Source organism: Athene cunicularia (genome assembly GCF_003259725.1).
Source record: "Athene cunicularia isolate RWA chromosome 7 unlocalized genomic scaffold, athCun1 chr7_part1, whole genome shotgun sequence".
Classification (NCBI taxonomy): domain Eukaryota; kingdom Metazoa; phylum Chordata; class Aves; order Strigiformes; family Strigidae; genus Athene; species Athene cunicularia.
Genome location: NW_020799107.1, coordinates 6,463,524 through 6,485,063, shown reverse-complemented (window position 1 = coordinate 6,485,063; position 21,540 = coordinate 6,463,524). Strand labels below are relative to the sequence as shown.

General features: G+C 42.5%; 1 protein-coding gene across 27 annotated transcripts in view; it reads right to left on the bottom strand.

Annotated features, from left to right (window-relative positions):
- Positions 1-21,540, bottom strand: part of MAP2 (microtubule associated protein 2) — a 222,603-nt gene that overhangs the window by 128,028 nt on the left and 73,035 nt on the right. For 21 of the 27 annotated variants that reach the window (XM_026852882.1, XM_026852874.1, XM_026852880.1 and 18 more), the window contains one exon: positions 8,518-8,583. The gene's annotated coding sequence lies outside the window, so the exon portion shown is untranslated. The other 6 variants (XM_026852862.1, XM_026852859.1, XM_026852865.1 and 3 more) reach the window with 4 other exon arrangements.

Here is a 21,540-nt window from a genome sequence, read left to right as displayed (position 1 = left end):
AAACTGCCTATAAAAGATACCACAATAGCCCTGAACCTCCATGAGCCCTGTTTTAAACATAATCAGCAGAAGGTGATTTTTTTTCCCCCCACAGATCACCTTACAACAGGGACAGCACAAAAAAAATAAAAAAAAAAAAGAAAGAAAAAAAGGAAAAGACAAAACAGTCTTGTTGATACAGCTCTCAAATCAGCGTCAGAGGAGAGCTCCCCGGACCCAGGTCTTTCTTGTGAGGGCTGCACCATCCTCAGCAAAAGGCACAACTGCCTCATTTCTGCCTGCGCAAGCGGGCTGATGTCGTGGCACCACAGTGACACAGCTGGCAGCACTAAGGGTGGCCGTCACATGGTGAAAAACAATGTCACCAGCTCAGGGAAAGACATCCATATGTAATACAACTTGCACAGTCAAACTGCAGCACTACAGTTACACAGAGCCTTCTGCCTGAAGGATCCTGAACCGCACCTCAGCTGCCCAGCTGCCAAGCACAAACTTCCAGCAGCAGGAGTTGTTACACTTAATGCACCCTTCTGCTGCTGTTCCCTGCATTCAATATGCTAAAAACAATGCGTTTCCTGCAAAAATACATGAATGAGGAATGATAGTACACAAAAAAGCAGGGCCTAAGCACTGATGGATCTGTAAATATCAGCGTGAAACAGCTACAGGACAAGACACCGAAAGTAACAGGATTCCACCATAATAACACTATGATCACTCAAAAACTCAAGAATCCTTCCTAGCCAGTCCCACTGTACTCAGGGCCATAGAGCCACAACATACTAAAAGGCTTATGAAGACAAAAAATCTCTGACTACCCTGCTCTTACACCCTTCCTTGGCAAACACAACACTGAGGGCACGCAGCAGACCGAGGGGGGACCAGCAAGATGTGCAACAGTTCTAAACAACAATTTGTATCCTTTTATCTGTGATACAGCCAGAGAGAACTTCTCTCCTTTTTAAATTCAAATATTCTTCAGTGAATTCTTTCAGGAAGTTAATTCTTGGTTTGCATAGTGTTTGCAAGCCACATGGATGCATTACTTGTGTCATGGACCATGGTTTCCATCCCTTCTGTTCTATAATTAATGATTAAAGTGCTCAAGTTTCCTGCTTGTAATGCACACAATGGTATTAAAAGTTTTTACACATGCTGCCTAGCTATACAATTGTAAAACTACTTTTGGTAGCTGTATACATCAGTCTTGAATTTAACTTTTTCATAATAACTTCCACAAGTTTTCGCTGAAAGACATTTTTACTAATGGACACTAAATACAACAAACCTATGAATAAACATATTCATTTAAATACTCAAAGGCATTTTATGTATTTTGCAGGAAAGATTGCTGCAGTAAGCAATTCTGCCCATGTCTCACGGCGTCTGTTACAAATACTGCTGTGCTTATCATTCATTATGTAACATCACCACTACAAGTAATAGCACCAATTCTTATTTTAACGATTATTAATATACTTAGTTGTATTGCAGCAGTACTTCGTGGCAACTTTCCAAGAAAAAGGATTCAGTTCTCCTAGGCACTGCACATCCATCCAAGGAGAAAGCAAGTTTCTGCTCAGGGGGACATCAACAGCAGCTTCGAGTACAGTGAGCCCACACGATCAGGCACTGAGAGCACAAACCTCTGCGGATCCTAGTGGGCTTTGAAAAGAGATGGAGGTCCCTTTGGTATATGTACAGAACTATGGGGTGAGGGGGAGATCAGAGAGTTTTATATCTCAGATTTCTATCTTCTCTGAGGGCATTCAGCACATTACTGAGCATCCCAATTTGTTGCTTTAACTTCTATCTTATCATGACTATGAAAAAAAATATTATCAGTGCAATCTTGACTCATTCTTTGGCATCTAATGTTCCTTTAGTTTTATGATTATGTTGCTAAACCCAATAAGATTACTCAACTGTTGTCCTTTAGAGATTCTAAGCATACACTGTAGGGGCTGCGTGCTGGCTCTAGCAGAGCATGTGTTAAAGAGCGAGGAGCTCAATGTACAGCGCATTCAGCTGCACTTTGTTTCAGTTAGAAATGAAGCATGTGTGTTTCAAATTTCCTATAAGCTTTAGACATGAGATCAACAGTCAGAAAACACTCAACTTTGCCAGGAGCATGGGGAAGTCACCGAAGCAGTATGCCAGCAGGTCAGGGATCTGTCCTCACTGGACAGCTGATCCTTAGAGCAGCTCTGCGGCTGGCCAGGATTACACCCTGCTGCATTACACCAGGATGAGGCCTGGCAACACAGACGTGCTGGCATACACTTAAACTGCATCAGTAACTAATTCCTCATTTAACATCAAGTTATCAATATAGGTATCAGCCATCTTGAATCATTATAAACTTGGTTTATACTGCATTGACATTATGGAGGACCCTAAAGCCAATCCCACCAGCCAGGCCACCGCAATCACATTAAGAAGTGCTGAGAAGGGTTTGGACTGATGCAAGTAAATTCACCCTTAAACAAACTTCAGTTAAACTGGCTGCGACTATGGAAATCCTAAAGCAAGTAGTTATCTCCTAAATTATTAAAATGTGACTGGGTTTGTCCCTTCTCTGACCCCAGTCAGAGGGGGACTGTGGCTGCAGACTTTTCAAGCTTTGCTTTCAGACAGAAGTGAAAGCAAGCTGGAATTTTTGGTGATATTGCCTCCTGCTGTGCTCAGGGCTAGATAAAAGATACAGCAGTGCTGAATCGAGCACAGGGCAGCCTGGTCTCTAGGGCTAGGGTGTCCAAAGGCAGAACCTGATCAACCTCCAGATCTTTACAGCCCTGTATTTCCACCCCTGGTGCCCTTTCTCCACAGTATCTCAGTCTCAAATATTTTAGAAAATAGCAGGGGAATCTAGAAGATCCACGCTGACAAGAGAGGCTTCTAACCCTGTGAAACTCCAAATGAACTCTATTAACATCTTATCTTGGAAATCACCACCACAGAAATGCCAATAAAACCCTAACAATCTTCCCAACGCTCACAAAGGATGTAAAATACAGTTGGAAGGGAGTAGTAGTCAGCAGCCTGTGCACTGCTGCCAGAAGTACATACGGGACCTGACAGCATGCTGACCAACACTACCGCCTGCCAGCATACGGATATGCCGAGTAGGTGAGCAGTGCTCCTCGCTGCAGAGCAGAACCAGGTGCCTTCCACAGTGCAAAAATGAGATATCAGTTTAGCATGATTTCCTCTCTGCTATACTACGTATGCAGTGGACTGTGCTGCCCTGTACATGGAGTCGGCAGGGATTTGTCACGGTGCTTTTCACAGAGATGTGATGTATATTTGTTTCCACGTCTGTAACTCAAATACCTGAAATGAGTGTTTGAGGACGTGCCGCAATCCAAGCCTCCACAGCTGTCTGATGTACCTTTCTCTCCCCAACCAAACTCAGGGCTATGGATTCTACCACAAGATGAAGTTTTTCAGTACTAAATGCTATGAAGCTGAGCAGCACAGTGCTCGGGCCCTTTTGGGCATGTTGATGGAAGTGACTTAGGAACCACAGAGACACAGGCAACTGGATGACACAGGGAGTTTTATACTGACATTGAAATACACAGCTCTGTCATCTCTCCCCCACTGCTCTCTATTCCTGCCTCTAGCAGTCATAAACCTCTTCCCCTTGATGATGAAAAGGCTAAAGAAAGCCACTTTCTTAAATGTGACTCATTTTCTTTCAGCCAATTAAGGCATACATTTGCATTTTTAAGAGCAAATATACAAAGTCAGAAAAAGAAAAGATGAACCCAATTACTAACCACACATACTGAAAAATCACCTTACCGCAAGAACCAGGATGACTCAGAAAACAAATGTAAATAGCTTCTGTGATTTAGCACCGACTGACACCCAATGTATTAAAATAAATTGCCCATGATTTCTTGCAAGCTTCATGGTAACGCACTCCATAAAACGCCGGTGAAAATGCAGCAGTGCATAACTATCTAGAACCTTCACTTGGTGGCAAATAATACAATGAACTGTCCGCTGATCAGGACAGGGAAAGAAAGTCAATCTGCACCTCCAGGCTTTCGGGGAATGTTCCAGGTTTGTAGAGCATGAGTCAGCAGCATTGCTGCTATAGAGGTTTTTTCCTAGCGTGTTACCGGCAACACAGTCTCTTCTGCCTTTTCCAGCTTTGGTATGCCAGTGTAAGCGTCCATCAGGAAACAGCCACCTTTCATATAAAATGGGACAGGTGAAACGATTGCCATTTTTTCATTATTGTGTTAAAAGTATTCACAGATCTGTATGATCACAATATAATTCTATACAGCAAAGAGCTCCACAGGAAGGAACAGTTAAGCTGATGGGTGAAGGTGGAAGAGATCAAGTCTTTTAGTAAATATATTTTAAAATTTTATTAGTACTGCTACCACAGTAATACCACAACCACTTTGTTACAGCAGCTAAGACAAAAGCCACCATACTAAGTCTCATGATCAAATTTTGCACATATGTAGCTTCCTCTAACCAACTCATTGACACTTCATTTTGTGAATCTGATGAATACCCCTACTGAGAAATACACTGGCAGTTCTTTGTCTGTTTTATAGATAAAATAAGGATGAGAAGGAGAAGACACACTTCTAGAAGTTAACCTAGCAGCATACAGCCCTTCACAGCAACTGCAGACCTGCACTTAATCACTTCTTCCTCCAGTTGAGGCCATGTCAGCTGAGCTCCAGTTCATCCTCCATTGGATTTCTGTGCTTTGATCGTTATTTTCTTGACAGGTTACACAGGGTCCTCCCTAAAGTTACTAAACCAAGCCTCTGCTAACTGTCTAACTGTCCCTAACTCTTAGTATTTTAAGAGCTTGACAGAGAATGAAGGACAGAAATTGTTTTCCATTTCTAGGAAGAAAAAACAAACTGAAATGAGTCCTCCCTTCCCTCAAATGAAGAGAGAACTGACATAACCTCACCACTTACTGTCTCTGATCTTCCAGGCAGGCAGTACACACACATGATAGCCAGCCAGCACCCCCGAGTAAGCAGCTCTAGCACATGCCATGTCCTGCCCAGCGGACAGCACATGGCCATAGAGAAACTGGGGTTCTCTGGCACAAAGGTAATCGAAAATGTAGTGGGGAGGAGGGGAACAAAAGATGAAAACCCATAGGAAAACAACTTTCATCAGGACCATGATGAGCCATTAGCTCCAGTTTTAGTTCCAGAAAACCAGTTTTATGTGGATTATGTTCTCCCAACTAATAATTCAGAGGTAACTGTCCTCCTACAAGTCACATGCAAACAGACATCCAAGTAGAAGAGACAGACCTGCAACACACCCTCAATGTCCCAACTTAAAGGAAAGACATAACATAGGACCCTTATTTGCTACTCAAAAATTTGCCTATGAGACAGTCTTTCTAATTAGTAAAACAGCAAGAAAATCTTCACTGAGAATTCTTCATCAAGGACAAGACTTAAGTCAACAGGAAAGCCAGCACCCATTAATTCTGATGCTCAAAAGAATACTTGTTTCATGTAATCATAGGACAAGACAACATTAATACTGGTGGATCTAACTCTAACCCTAGTAAACAAACCAAGGATGTTGACACCCAGCCTAGAACGGCCATAAAGCAAACCTCCTCCTTACCTCCATCGCATGTGCTAAGAGAGCGCCGTCTAACAGGCAGGGTTAAAAAAATGGATGATAAATCTCAGGACAGAGGCAGACACAGGGGCTCAAGTTTGCTCCTGATGCTGCTCCTCTCAAGAGAGCCCTGGGGATGAACAGACACCACCCGTTGCTTCTGAATATATGTCTTTGGCGCATTTGATCACCATGTCATTTGTTTAAATGAAGGCAAATGCCAAACATCACGTCATTCTGGGTGCATGCCCTGGAGTCCACGAACTGTAATCCAACACACCTCATTGCCATTGTACACCCTGGCTTCCATTGCCTTTTTGTATCAGCTAACAAAATGGTTTTCTTTTGATATTACAAGCCATCTTATGCTACCCCTGTGCCCACAGGATTTTTAAGTCCTGTCAATTAAGAATTAATTCTCTTCATACAGTGTAAGTGCCCCTTACCTCTATTTTAAGAAAATGGTACTGTTTGAAATAATTTCCTTTTTTACCAGCATAACATCTCATTTTCTTCTTCATAGCCAGAAGGAATGATTTGTAACATGAATCTTAAAAACCCAGAACGAAGGAGGAGGTTAAAATGACTGATAAATCAGAGGTGTAAGAAATGTAGATGTATTGTTTATTTTAAAAATGACAAAAAAAAACAGTCTCCTCAGCAACTCTGATTTATTAACAAATAGTGCCACCCTTTCTTTGTTTTTAGGAGACCATAGAGGACTGATAAGATGCTGTGCACAGGAGACAAGACATTTCCATAAAAGATGAAAACCATTCTTCTGAAGGGATAACGTCAACAAATTTGACTCATTATTCACTGATACCGTAACAACTAGGCCGTTCTACTTGTCTGCTAACAATGCCATCACTTCTCTTTGTGAGAGATCCTTCCTTTCCCCTTCTCTAATGCCGCAGCAAAACCTTGGATTCTGACATCGAGCCCAGCAAGCAGCATTAGTCCTTGAGACAGAGTTTGCAAAACATTAATGAAATCAGAATGAGACTGCAGTTTGGCTTGTTGCCCTTGGATAATGGAAGTGAAATTAAAAGTAGAGGGAAGAGAAGGGACTTGCTCATAGCCAAAAACAGATTGCTGAATGCATTTTTCAAGAATTAAAGCCTTTTATACACTATTCACTTCAGGTTTTTCTATTTCAATGAGTCTAGTGATAATTGATACCAGGAGGAAATAGCATTAAAATCAACTAAGAAAATCTAACAAGTAAAGCATTCATTTGAAGAATTTTATTTAGCCAGGAAAACCTATTAGGTAAGAAGCCTTCTGCCAAAGACAGAAAAAATACAGGGGCCGAGTGAACAGAAAGATGTGTAGAAGAGGAAAATGAGGAATAGAATTGTACACAGGAAAAACAGGAGAGAGAATATCCTGAAAAATTCACAAATGCCTTCCCCCAAGAAGCAGCATTTATCAATCACCCCTAGCAATTTATTCCAATGAAATTGATTATTCATCACTTTTCAAGAGACATGCATTGCTGCTAGCAGTGGCCCACATCCTTGCCAGTGCTGATCTTCTGGCTTGGGGTTCCTGCCTGTCTGGGGACACAGACTGGCCATTTCAGGAGACCAGGCTTTCTCACAGAGTTATCGTCATTCCTGGTTTATCCAGGCTAGAAACATAACTACCTTTCCTGGAGAATTTCTCACCTTTTTTATTCTGATTTTTAAAAGACATGCTGAAAGTTCAGACTAAAGACACATGTGGATTTTGACTGCTGCCCTACAAACACACACATTCCCTCCAGGTCTAAATCCAGAGCTAAGAAGTATGATCACCTGTAGGACACCTGGGAAGAACAACACATGATAAAGTCTGGCTTGGAAGGTATTGGGTGAGAACTGGAACCTGAGAAGTTAATGGGAGACGGATATACTTTTCCCTCTCTCCATCAAGGTGGAGGGAGCTGATTTTCAATCCTGCCTGGATTTTTTTTTTTTTTTGGGTTTTTTTTTTTTTTTTTTTTTAAGGGCACAGTCCTCACTGCATATCAATGAGACCTGTATTCCTTAACCACTTGACACATCTGAAAGTTCAATACAAAGAAAGTTGCTTAATGTTATCTCACCATTTCATTTATAGCATCAAGGAGTTAAAGCAACCAAAGCCAAAAGGTACTGGGGGAAGAGGATAATTAACTACTACTCTTGGGAACTAGCAATGGCACTATTAAAAGAACCCAGTCTGTTTGTTTCACTTTGATAGGTAGAAATAATTTCTGAATTGCCAGTGATATGTCAAAAACCCATCAGACAGATGCTCTTCCAGAACTGCCCCGCCCTGCCAGGTTACTGAAACACTGTCCATAAAATCCCTGAGCTGATACACGTGTGGTTTCTGGCAGCAGAGAACGGGTTAAAAGAAGTTTCCCTCCTCCATGAAAACGATACAGTCTGAAACCACCACTATGCTTTCTACTGTGTGCTGTGATAGATCGTACCTGCTCTGAGCAAGCCAGTGAGTTTAACCCTGATCTTGCTGATGCTAAAACCAATATTAAGATGACCCCACATCTGATACCACTGGAGGCAGTTTTGTACCCACGCTATATTAACCTGAGACAATAGACAAGCACTCAGGTTTGTGTCTCGCCCTTTGGTAGCTGCAGCTGCAGCTGAAAGGACTAATTAAACGGCTAGAGCATATGCATACACATCAAAAATAACTTTACACTGGTTGTCAAAACAATTTTAAAATCTATGCAAAGCTGCAACAAAACACAGTTTGACAAAATTAACAACTATTGTTTAAATAAGTAAAAAAAAACTACAAAAAAAACCCAACCCAAAACCCAAAGAACAGCCAACACCCTGTCTCACATTCATTCCTACATTCTCAAAATCACATTCAAATACAGAGATGTCCTACCTTTTTGATCTGTGAGCAAGCAGATTCCAATGAGTGAGTCACGTCCAAGACTGTATACTGGAGAATCTGTTAATATAAAACAAAGGTGGAGGAAAAAAAAATCAAAAGACTTATTTTTTGCTGGAAATCAGTTTTCTGCTAAAGTTTTTTTTTCCTATTATACAAAGACATAGATACATAAACACATCCATACACATATGTGTATATGAAGGTGTGTTTGCATATAATATACATTATGTATGCATCAAATATATTTATAAACAAAACATAGAAGTTAATTACCTATACATTTTAATTCATCCAGTGTGCACTGCTACGGAATTTAATCTACAGCAGACTAAATCCAAAAAGCTACAGCATAAAGGTATAACTCTTTCAAATTCTCAACAAGCAAACAAAGCTGACATTTTTAAAAGAAAATAATTACCAGCTCATATGCTGCCATACCACAAAAGCCTATCCTTAAATAACTGCTGCATAATCATTCTCCTGGAGTGTTGTTATCCATCGGCTCGCTGCCTATCTCCAGACAGACGCAGTCTGCAAGCCACCAGCTTGTATCTACCATGTGTACGTCAGGAAAAGGAAAACTGCAAATTAGAAGAAGTCCCCGCAGCGGTGAAAAGGAAAAGAGGGTGAGTGGGAGAGGAAGAGGGAGTTCACTGGCCACAGAAATTTCGAGAATGATGACAAACCAGACGGCTCCGCCATCACCCACTTACAATAGGATGCTGCACCTCACGGCTGCTGAAGCAGTTTGTCAAGGGGTTGCTGGTATCAAATGCCTGACAGGCATTTTAATTGCATCCAACCAAGTGTGTCCCCAGGAACCGGGCCTTTAATCCTATGAATATCATCAACTGGTTTCTTTTGTGCTGCTGCCAAACACAGAGGCATGCACTGCAAACAGGCAGCAGCGTACTGTTTCCACTGCGATGCCGATCCAAATCCTAAACAGGTTTTACGGACGGTACATGCTGAAAAGGAGGTCTTGAGGGATTTAGCATTTTCTGCATTACAGATTAGGAGGGCTATTCGCTCTCCCCCTTTATTTTTCTACCTAGCACTTCTGTTCACATGTTGGAACCAGCTCGTCTATACTGTTATTTGAGCCTTGCACTTACTTATTCACACCAATGGGAAATAAATCCAGGGAAAATGCAGAAGTGCTGCAGGACTGTAGGGACAAGCGGGGACCCTTCAGGACTAATACAATGGAGGAACATGGGCTCACTGCATAGTTCAGCAAAGGAGTTGCTGTGAGGGGTCCAGTTTTACTGCTGCTATTCAGCCATTGATCTCACCGCCTTATTCCAAGGCTTTCTCCAGAACAATGTTAATCTGAGCAGTACAAGGGACTTGCAAATTGGGAAATCACCCAGTGTTTGGGAAGGAGACACAACACGACTGAGGAGGGGCAACAGAGAAGGGGTAGAGGAACATAAAGGAATTTTTTTTAAGAGAGAGCAAGAAAAAGTTGAAAGATGAACTGATTTTTTTCCAAGCATTGTAAATATGTAACGAAACAGCGTAAGCAGCAAATGAGCAGTCAAGAGAAACCAGGGAGCCGAACCACACTCATAAGGGCTGAAGACAAGCTTAAATTTCTCTGCAGTCAGGACACACAAGCCAACTAGATCCACTTTCAATAGCAAGCTGGTGTCTTTCAGTCTCTGTAACAGCAGAGCCCCTGAGAGGGAAGGATGTCAACGGGAGAGCGTCCCTCTACCACAAAGTATGAGAGGTCCAACAAACCCCATTTACCTTTGAGAGGGACAAGAGGCTTGTAGGAAGGAGTAACAAATCTCCCATGGACTTCTAGAGCTTCTCTCCCAAAATTTTGGGGGTAGAGGGCTTCAAAGGGAATTGATTCCCTTCTGCCTTCCCCCACAACCATGACAAGATGACTTTTCACACATCCATCAAACTTGGCATCAACCAGAAGTTCCACTCTCATTGCTATAAACAGATCCCAGTGCCTTAAAAGCATCTGTCCTGACCTGACAGTTTCCCCCCCACCCTTCTCTAAATCACCACAGCAGTAAGTAGGACAAGGAAATGCAGAAAGGTAGTCCCCAAAGACAGTTTGTATAGGACAAGGATGATGATGGAACAGGTACCGCGCGGCAGCAAAAAGGCCTTCAGAAGGAACGGAAAAAACAAGCAAGAGCAGCACTAGCGCAATTCTTAGACCTTTCCTTGAGAAAGCCTCCTGTGACTCATCGGAAGGGGTGCCTGCTGCTGCCAAACCTCCCACTGCAGAGCTCATCCTCTGCAGAAACCAAGGAAACTCTAATTGTGCCCTCATCTTCCTCAGCTCCACCATTTAACAGTTTGTGCTTGTCCACAGTATTGCTACCATCCCTCCCTCACTTCTATAGCTCCCTTCCACTAGCCACTCTTCCCCCAAAGCAACCAGGAGCTCTAGGAGGTCCCAGAAACACCACCACAGAGTTGTGATGGTGGAGAGATGGCAAGAAGTCATGAAAACTGTCCTGTAATTTCATTCCTGACAGATGTCATGTGGTTCACAGGGAACTGATACATATTGCCATGCTGTGTCCTACACACTGGAGCCCATGGCTGAATCTTCAATCAACCATCCAAATCACCTTTGGTCTGTCCATACAAGCATTTCCAGGGGCTCAATCTTCCAAAACAGCCCATGGCAAATAGTTTCATCATAAGATACTGCAAATAAGAGACAATCTTAATAATCAAGTCTGCTCTGGCTTCCCTGCGATATGTCTTTTATATTCCTATAAAAGCATCTTTGACAAGGCAAAAGGCACATGAGGACACACAGGGGTCAAGGGCCTAATCCAGGTAGATGCTGGAACACAGAGAACAGGCAGCCCTGTCTGAGATTTAACCTCACGTTTTCTTGGCTTGGCTAGGAAGGCCAGATCAGCCACAAAGCAAACTCATTACATAAAATTAATGTATCCCAACACACTGAAACAGAAATACTTACGAGCAAAACAAAAATATATACACCCGTAAATTGACAAGTCAAGGTCCTGGAAATGTTGAAATTATGAACTCATGCTACATAGCATGCATTTTCAGCACTGTACCTCTCATAGAGGAATAAAGACATTTACAGTCTCAATAAAGCAGGTGGTAAGACTGTGACTGAAGTCTGGTATAAACTCTAACAGATCTTGACTGTTCAGGTGGGCTTTTCTCTTTAATTCTGACATATATGCAAGAGAATGCACTCAGTTTCATTACTGTACTGTAGGAGAGCTTAGAAAATCCAGCTGCCTCTCTTGGACCTGGACTCACAGGTCCCTCTGTGCAAGGTGCTGGGCAAAACAGGAGACAGCTTCTATTGTAACAGATTACTTTAAAAAACCCCAAAACAAAACACAAAAGGAGTGTTGTGGTTTAACCCCAGCCAGCAACTAAGCCCCACACCACTGGTGGGATTGGGCAGAGAATCAAAAGGGTAAAAGTGAGAAAACTCCTGGTTTGAGACAAAGACAGGTTAATAGGTAAAGCAAGAGCCGCACACACAAGCAAAGCAAATCAAGGGATTCATTCATCCTTCCCGTGGGCAGGCGGGTGCTCAGCCATCCCCAGGACAGCTGGGCTCCATCACACGTAACGGTGACTTGGGAAGACAAACACCATCACTCCAAACATCCCCCCCTTCCTTCTTCTTCCCCCAGCTGTCTGTGCCCAGCATGACGCCACACGGTCTGGGACATCCCTGGGGTCGGTTGGGGTCAGCTGTCCCGGCTGTGTCCCCTCCTGACGTCTTGTGCACCCCCAGCCCCCTCGCTGGTGGGGTGAGGAGCAGAAAAGGCCTCAGCTCTGCGTGAGCACTGCTCAGCAACAGCCAAAATGTCCCTGTGTTATCAACACTGTTTCCAGCACAAATACAAAACACAGCCCCATATTAGCTACTATGAAGAAAACTAACTCTATCCCAGCCAAAATCAGCACAAGAGGGTAGTGGTAGCATTCTCAGGTTAATGAAAAAAAGAACAATTAACAGGCTTGGACTTGCTCAAGGTCACATACAAACCCCATTACCAAGACAAGCTGGAAGACCTTCCCAAAACCTCAGCCTAAGATCCTTTCACATAAGCTACTGCTGAAATCTTGCAACCAGCCTTTAACAAAGGATGTTGGGGTTGGCTGCTTCTTTTTTAGCAAAGACTGGGTGAACATTTTATGCAATGCCTAAAAATAGTATCCAATATCATCAGTGATGTAGATTAAGAGGGCTAAGTCTACTGAGCAGAAACTGCACCACTCTGGTGGTAGTGGTAAAAATAGCCCTGGAACAGGGAATTTTCTTTTTATTTGTTGTCTTACCACTTATAACAGTGCTGGGGATGGCTGCCTGCTGAAGAGGTTGAAAGGAGAAGGATGCTTTACCAGACTCTGTAAATATTGTCTGTTCTTCTGCAATAGTAATAAACATCAGACTATCCTATTTTACCAGCCATTTGAGGGACAACCTTGCTTTTCTTCTTTTCCCTCCTTGAGTGAGGAAAAAACGTAATAGAAGGGCATTAATTAATTCTGGGAAAACACATGCAGTATAGCACAGTAGCTCTTTCACTAAGGCTACACAGTGAGGAAGGCTGAGGCTGGAGTCACTGTCTGTATCTCTATGGTTACTGATAATGGAGAGGATGAAGGGTGGGGAGGAGTTAGGAAAAGCTGCAGGCTGAGTTAGCAGCTTCTGTGGGTAACAAGGTGCAAAGGATTTCAAGGCAGGTTAGAAAGTTTCAGGATGCAGGGCGGTCCTGGTTTTGTTTTTAGTCTCCCCAGGAAAGAACGAGTGTGCAAGAGCTGATAGCTCAGCTGATAGCACAGTCAGACCCTTCAGAGCCTTTTCAATTGTACCATTTCCTTTACACCAGTGGTGCCATCAGCTTTGTACTCACAGCAGATTTCGACATCTTTGAGACTTACCTGTCCTTCCTCCCAGGCTACCAATAAAACAGGCCTGTACTGGTGACAATGCCCTTCCCCAGCATCCATGCAAAGGCATCCCTTCACAACAAGTATTGTGGCCAGCTCTCTTGCACCCATTGACCCACCAGCTGACACAACATGGGCTTCTGTGCAACACTATTATATAAACAAGCCTTCAAAACCCACACAAATTATGTCCTCTCTTTCCCCTATCTCAACTTATATGTTTTAAACCTGTCAGATATATGCATGTATGATCTCTTTTGTGAATCCAAGCTGACTGTCCTCAGCTAAATAATAGATATGAGGAATACCTAGAAAGGGATATCCTATTTCCATTTCATTCTGTACGAGCATGTCACTGACATCAAGCTGGAAGATGTAGGATATTCAAATTCTCCAAGGACTGCTTTTCAGAACAACCAATTCTGCACAGAACCCTTTGAAGCTACCACATAAATGTATTTTTGGGTTTTCTTAGGAAACCTTTGGTTTCTAGCTTAGAGAGCAGTGAGAACAAAAGAATAAGAAAGCAAAATTCATTAAAGGTGTTTGTTAGCCCTCAAACCTTGTATGTATATGTGGTATAGTTACTAATAACAGCTGCAACATAAGCTTTTGTATAATCCCATAATAAACCATCCCCTCTGCTCTGGGTACTGCACGTGGAGGGCAACTGCCCAGTCTCACCACTCATTCAGCCCGCTGCTTCTAGGGTGCCAGCGGCAGTGACAGCTGGGCAAAACACCCCAAGCCCAAAATTCATCCACAGAAGAAAAGCAAAAAGGAGAGAGATGAGTAGTGACACCCCAAATTTTGACATGGCACAATCAAATTTCCATCTCAGAGAACCACTGAAACATCAGTGCTAGGTTAACGGTTGGACTAGATGATCTTCAAGGTCCTTTCCAGCCTAGTTGATTCTGTGATCACTAAACTCATCTGATGTGTCCCCACCAGCACAGCCTGCAAGTGGCTTGTCACCAATACACTGGGCCCAGTGATTTCCCCACTGCCTCTGGAAGACAATTTCAATATTCAGTTGGTTCCTTGAGCCTGCAATATCAGGAATAATTGATAGCACCAACACTCCTGCAGAGAGCAATGTCATCTGAGAGTGCCGTGACTTTCCACAAAACCAGACTGCTGAACTGCACACATCCATGAGCACAATGTTTTCAGACGCTGCAAGACAGTCCTCTGCAGTCAACACTGCACTATTAAGAGGCTCACACACTACACAACCTAGCACAAAGCTTCTCTCTGACAGTCCCAAGCCACTGGAGTGCCTACGAAAGTTTCATTACTGTTTTAAATATGCAGGTGAAAGAGGTGGGCTTATTCTTCTTTTCCATTTTTATTTCATCTTTAATACTACTTCCTGCAGGGAGCTAAACTGCATGGTTTTGCAGTACCACATAAAGTAGTAGCTGTAGTGTTATAGCCACAACAAGCTAAGGTCATAATGGAAGGCAAGTTTTCAGGGAATGGTATTTGCTCTTATGAGAGTGATGCAGGTGCACACAGCAGTCAAAACACAAATGATGATGGAGGCAACTTCCATGACCACCCTAAGTACTGAGTTTTGTGAAGGACTCAGGATTCACGACCACCCCTGAGATAAATGGGAGGTGAGGTTTTGTCAAGTGTCTCAGAAACTGATTTTTTTCTGAATGAAAATTAAGAGTGTCAGAAAAAGTCAAAGACAGACTGACATAGATGAAAACAGTATTTGTGGTGTTGCCTTGACTGTTACGAGGTAACCAACAGCTTTTTGTAATTTCAGTTGTCAAACCCCCCTTCCACTACCTGGCTCTTCGCTCCAAAGAGCCCAGCTCTCTTCCAAATGCTGCATCATTCTCACTCCACCTTTTGCTTCCATCACTGCCCTCTCTCCTTCATGCATCCTTCCTTTACCCCCCTCTTTGCGATACATCCCCCTAACAACCCTTGCCTCCCCCCAACAGGTAAAGGACACAGCCTGAACAGCATGTGCTGCATGACATCTGTTGAGCAGTGCGTTACTTATTCTTCTTGCTTTTGTCAGTCCTTCCTCCACAGCTTCATCCTGTCTTTAGGGGCAATTCTGCTCTTCACTCTTTGCTTGCAAAGGAAAGGAAAGTGACTGCCTAATGCACTCACATACATTCCTGCTTCAGAGACATGCTTAAACCAGGCTCCTAAAGCTGTAGGATCCAAACTAACCAGTTAATGCTGGAAACCATGGTCAACTTTCCTGTTACACCTCTGCCTAGACTGAGACACACTCTTGAAAGCATGTAATGGTTGGTACCATCCAGTTCAACCCCAGCCTTAACCTCAGCTTAGCCACATGTGCTTTGGTAGCCCTGGAGTACACACAGCCCTCGTCCCAGTGTCCATGTGAAAGCCTGTCATACCACATACATTTTACAAACACACTGTTTCTCCATCCTACCACATGGATTATGACTAAGAAAATACTGTAGATACAAACCCTACCAATTCTTCTCATATTTTCTCTCTCCTGGCCTACCAGTGGTGTGATGTATCAAAACAGTAAAATACCACAGCTACTGTGACAGAATTTATTCAAATGTCAGTTTGTAATTCACTTGACCATGTAACCTAATGTTTTTCAATTAACTGTCATGTCATGCCTCATAACAGAAGCTTTAATTATTATTCTGTATTAAATTTATAAACAAAATATTTTAAATTCATTAATCATTTGTTGAATCAGATCTTGCATAACATGCAGTTAAAATATAAACTCTGAGCTGGCATGGCCTTAGACACCTATAAAGCAACAGCTGCAATGTAAAATATACAAATTTATGTTTTATCTAATTACAGGTTTGGGGCACTATTTCAATTTAAATCCCATTTATATTTAGGACAATGTATAAGCATATGTTTGAGTTCTGTTTCAGTCAGTGGGACGTTGGCACCTAGGGAAATGCAGTATTGAATATAGAGGTTTTCTTGAAATGGGTCTGTATCTGTGATCCACTTCAGAGAAAAGGTATTTGCTCCTTCATTTTCAGTAGTCAATTTAAAGATCAATCTTTTTTCAGAGATATCTTCCCTAGAAGCTAAATACTGCCTTCCTAAAAGCTGCCAGCTAGTTATTTTCTCCCGTGTTTCTCACCTTCCTTTAAGAAATCTTAAAAAAACCTGGCTGGCCCTAATAACTCACTGCTTTTCCTCGACAGTAAAACCAACCAGACAGGCAATAGAAATTGCAGTAACATGTAGTAACATGTACTAGAATTAGTTTGAACAGCTTCTCACTTAGCAGCGCTTAATGTAACGAAGGCAGTCAGGCAGAAACCCATGGAAATGCTACCAGCAGCTGAGCCACAGAGGGGAAGCAGCTCTGTCCTCACTACAAAGGAGAGACAACAAAAGCCGCCTTATGAGAATGCTGCTGACTAGTCAGCCTGACCCACATGGGCACAGATGTGACACTGTGCCAGCATGATGCAACAGCTTATTCCCTCTTCGCATGGGCATCCAGGTCCTTCACACAGAGATGAGCCTGTCCCATAGCTCTACTTCACAGACTGCAGATTTCCAGTAAAACCAACCATAATTAATAGACATTTTGACCTCTAAGACAAAGCTCAACTACAACCGCCAGAAGCCCTTCCTTGATTTCAGTGCATGCGGATCAGAACTTGCATTTCACACACACTCTTGAAGTGCTTCAGATAAGAGCAAGGAGGGCAGGCGGTGTGCACACTGTGCATTTCAGATACCTTCTTTGCAAAGGACCCTGTTGCAAAGGGCTTCTTAATGGAGTTTGACTGTTGCATTTACTGTGAAATGAACATAGCAGATACTGCAGGCAAATTCATTAGCTACTTGTGATTGATTCTTGTTTTCATCACCATAAGAGCAGATTTCCTGTGGTTAACATAATGATCCCAATTCCCCCTGCTTACACACATTTAAGTCAGCCACTGCTCCACCGAGTCCACAGCAGTTGCTACATCAAGTCTAAAATGGGTTTAATGACTGGAGACTTGGACTGGGTAACTTAAACATAGGTTTTGTTCATGTTCACCCTGGTCTCACAGCACTGTCCAAAATGATTTCTAAGCTCTTTGTACATGAGAATTACTTCCCTCATCTCTACCAGGTAGTTGCCTCAAGGGTAAAAAGCAGCAGCTGTTTAACAGCACTCACTCACACTGCCCATGAGCTCAGGGTACAAAGCGAAGAGTGCCACATCCAATCACCATCACCAGGGAGACTTTTGGGAGGTGTAACGTGATTATAGTCAAATCTGGTTTATCAGACTGGGATGGAAAACAAGAAAGTCATTAGGCAAAATGGAATTTCAGATAAATGAAGGACCTTGGAACTTATCTGATATACCTCAAGGAGCATTACTTTCTTCTAGAAGAAGTAGTACTTTGATCAATGGCATTTTACATGACAGGCCCAAAAAGTAGTACTGTGAGGAAGTCAGGGAACTTCTGCTGTTTGAACAACTACCACAGGAAGTTTTGCTACTGTAAGTCACCCACTGGTTTACACTGTATTCAAAGGGTGGTACTCTTTAGCAGAGGAGTGATCCCACAGTAACACTAGGGCACCAATGAAAATATGATCTGGAATTACAAAGGGAGAAGGTAGAAGTCTGGATGGAGAGAGAAATTGCTAGTCTTGGCTCCTCTACCACCGTACCCAGGTTTATTTGGGAAGATTTCCATTCAGACAGGCAGGCAGTGGAAAAATGCACAGACAGCTCAAAAGATAAAGGTTTATGCTCTGTACAAGGCTCCCAAGATATATAACACCAGAAAGAAAAGACAGAAATTAGAGAGTTTAGCAGCTTTAACAACAAACTCTACAGTACCTAGGAAGAATATGCTAAGCTTTTTAAAAGCCTGAACACTCTAATAGAAATCATACAAAACCCAGAGACAAACATCATGTAACTAAGGGACAGCAAAAGCACAGGAATATAATCAGAAAAGCTAAGGAACAAAATTAATTACAATTAGCAAGGAACATAAAAGGCAACCAAAAAAAGATTCAATACCATCTGAAAAGCAGACAGGGCAAGTCACGGTTCAGCAGAGGCGCACAGTAAAGATGATGCACAGAAGGGTACAATTCAATATATTTGACATTTGCCTCAATTTTCACAAGTAAGATCAACAGTGAGCAAATACTGCATGCAATTAATTTTAAAGAGAATCAGAACCTTGAGTCAGAATAGAAAAGAGCAGCTTAAAAACATTCAAAACAAGATAGATGCAGCTCAGAGAATTTTGTGAATTCTCCCTGACTCAGGAAGAGTATTTAAGGTTTCAGAACATATACCAGAGAAGATCAGACATCACACTCTCTCTTGAAATGAAGCCATGTGAAATTACAAACCAGGCAGTTAAACCACATCCTTGCAAAGATTTTGGAAAAAATATGCAAACAAGTAGTTTACAAGCACCTACAAGACAAGAGCATGACTTAAGAAATACTGCTGGCAATATTTGTTTTTCAATAACAAATCCCAAAGTAATCTCATTCTCTCCTGATTTTGCATTTATAAAATATGAGTTTGACCCAAGTTGGGACTTAGGAAAGCATGTTCAAAAATTAAGATACTGCAGCATACTGCAGAGCACCTCACAAATCTAAAAGCAGGAAATCAGGAAAGAAAAGAACTAAACAGTATATTGAGAGATGAGGCCTCAAACACAGAACTAGACAAATCAAGAGCGAGTAGCTAGGCACTAGCTTGGCAGGAAAAGGCTTACTGTAGGCAAAAAAAAAGACAAATCATAGTTTTATTTATCCTAATGGGGATGCTGTCCCTAAAACACTGGGATAATTATTCCATTTTCTTTGTTGGTGGTGATGTCTCAGCTGGAGAAGTGCCAACATTTGGGGTTTTCACAGTAAGGAAGATATTGGCAAACTGGGGAGAGTCCAGATATAAGCAAAAGGGAGAGTTTGCGAAAGCATTCTTCTAATCTTTCCTTGTAAAGCACATGTTTTCAGACAGATTTCTCAAAAGTGCAGGAAACCAAACAGTAATAAAAAAATCTTTCAGAGGTTACAATACGTGAAGATAAAGCAATCAAGCAATTATGTTCTAAATCGGGGGGGGGGGAAGAAATTCACTGAGTTAATTAAAAGCATAGATGATTTTTTGGTGTGGTATTTTAAAAAGCCCCTGCTACTGAGGAAGTTCAAACCATTTACTTATGTATTTATTTTTATAAAAAGAGCACCAAGGACAGTGCCTAGACATGCTGGAGTCCTCCGTGGAGTGAATGAGGATCCTGTTGTCCTATCCTACAGTTGCCTGGTTTCTGTAACAGTGCAACTGTGCATAGATTGGGCAACTGGTACAACCCCCAGAAGAAATAAAACCAACCAACCAAAAAAAACCCCTCCAACAAAAACAAAAACAAAACATCAACCTGGGCCACAGGACTGACTTATATGGCCTTCTCTCCATCCTTCATCAGGCTTCATGAGAGGCCAAATCAGGATCACCAGTCCAGAGCATGGCACTGCACCAACACTGCTCCCTTTGCACCTTTCTAACCTGGGCCAGCCATGGTGCTCAGGACCTCAGCACCAATCTGCCATTAGGGTTTAGAGAGCCACAAAGCCTACAGCTCCAGGGACCCTGGGGCTGGAAAAGGCATGCCAATGGGAGCACGGCACTGCTCCAACATTGCTCCCACTACATTAACATGGTCTCTCAGAGGACAAGGCACATGCAACAAGCTCTGCAGCTCTTCCACGTGAATCCCACCTACTGCTTCCCTCTTTGCTACCCTCCTGGAGCACCTCAGTGGGGTGGGGAGGGCACCAAGGCTGGCCGTTGCCTCTCCACAGCACCACTGAGATCACAAGTTAGGGTCTGGGAGCAAACAGTTCTACAGGGTCTGTGACCTGCCATCCCCCAGACTTCCAGCTGGTCTGCAGAGTGGGACTGGTTCAGATTAAGGTGTTTGGTCTCCACTTTGGTGCTAACAAGTGGACAAAGGACACAGATGCTCACAGCATTTGCAAGAAGGCTCCCGACCTCTTTCTAAAAGAGTTTAGAATCAAAGTCAGTCTTTGGGGCACGACAGCTCTTACATTTGAGCAAAAACCCAAGCAATGATGTGGAACCTGCAAGTGAAAAACCAGGAGAACAACACTATTAAAAAAGACCACAGAAGGAATGAAGAAGAGAGAATAAATGGAATAACTAATACACATTTGCTCCAAGGTTCTCTCCGCACCAATTGGCAAAAAGAATACAACTGAATCATTAATTGAAGGAACTTGAAGACAAAGGCATTTTCAGCCAATTTTTGATAAAGGGATGAAAGGGGACTGTAATGAGAATTCCGATTATGGTATCATTTGAGGGGGCTGGGAAGAAGGGGGTCATATTTAAAAGAAATGGTTCCTTTGTAAAGTAAGAGCAAACATTCTCATTACTAATGCAGACAGACACATCTGAAAGACCTTATTCAGCTGATGGTGTCACAAAACACCCTTTTGGACACAGTCTCTCCACTAACAATATTAAACAAGGATAGGAGACTGTTGTAGCAAAATATAAAGTGTCACTTGTTTATATTTTTTAGCCTCATAAATCATTAAAGGATGAATATTATCAAGCATCCAGATTTCTGAGCTTTTCTTAACTCTAATAATTCTCTGCAGATAGCTGACGAGGGCTTGAGCTTTTACTGCTTTTGGAAGTTGACTCTGCAGACCAAGTCAGGTCCAACACTGCTAGCAAAACACACTGGGTATCCCTTCTCAGTATCTGAATCCTGGACAGAGGAATTTCCACTGATACCTTTTAAAGGCCATCAGCTGTGGAGTCAGGCACACTCACATCTGCCTCTGGTTCCAAGCCTTGAGTTTTGCACAAGACAGTTTGAGACACCAAACTGTGCAGAGACAAAGGGCACGTTAATTTTACTGACTTGCTGCCATATATTTAGGGAAAGATGTTAATGAAAATCCAGTAAAAATGAAATGCATTGTTTTCATCATAAAGAGTAAAAGGCTACGGCTTCAAAAACAGTACAGAAAAGACCAGATTAGATACATTCCCTAGGAAGAGGGAAGGGGGGGGGG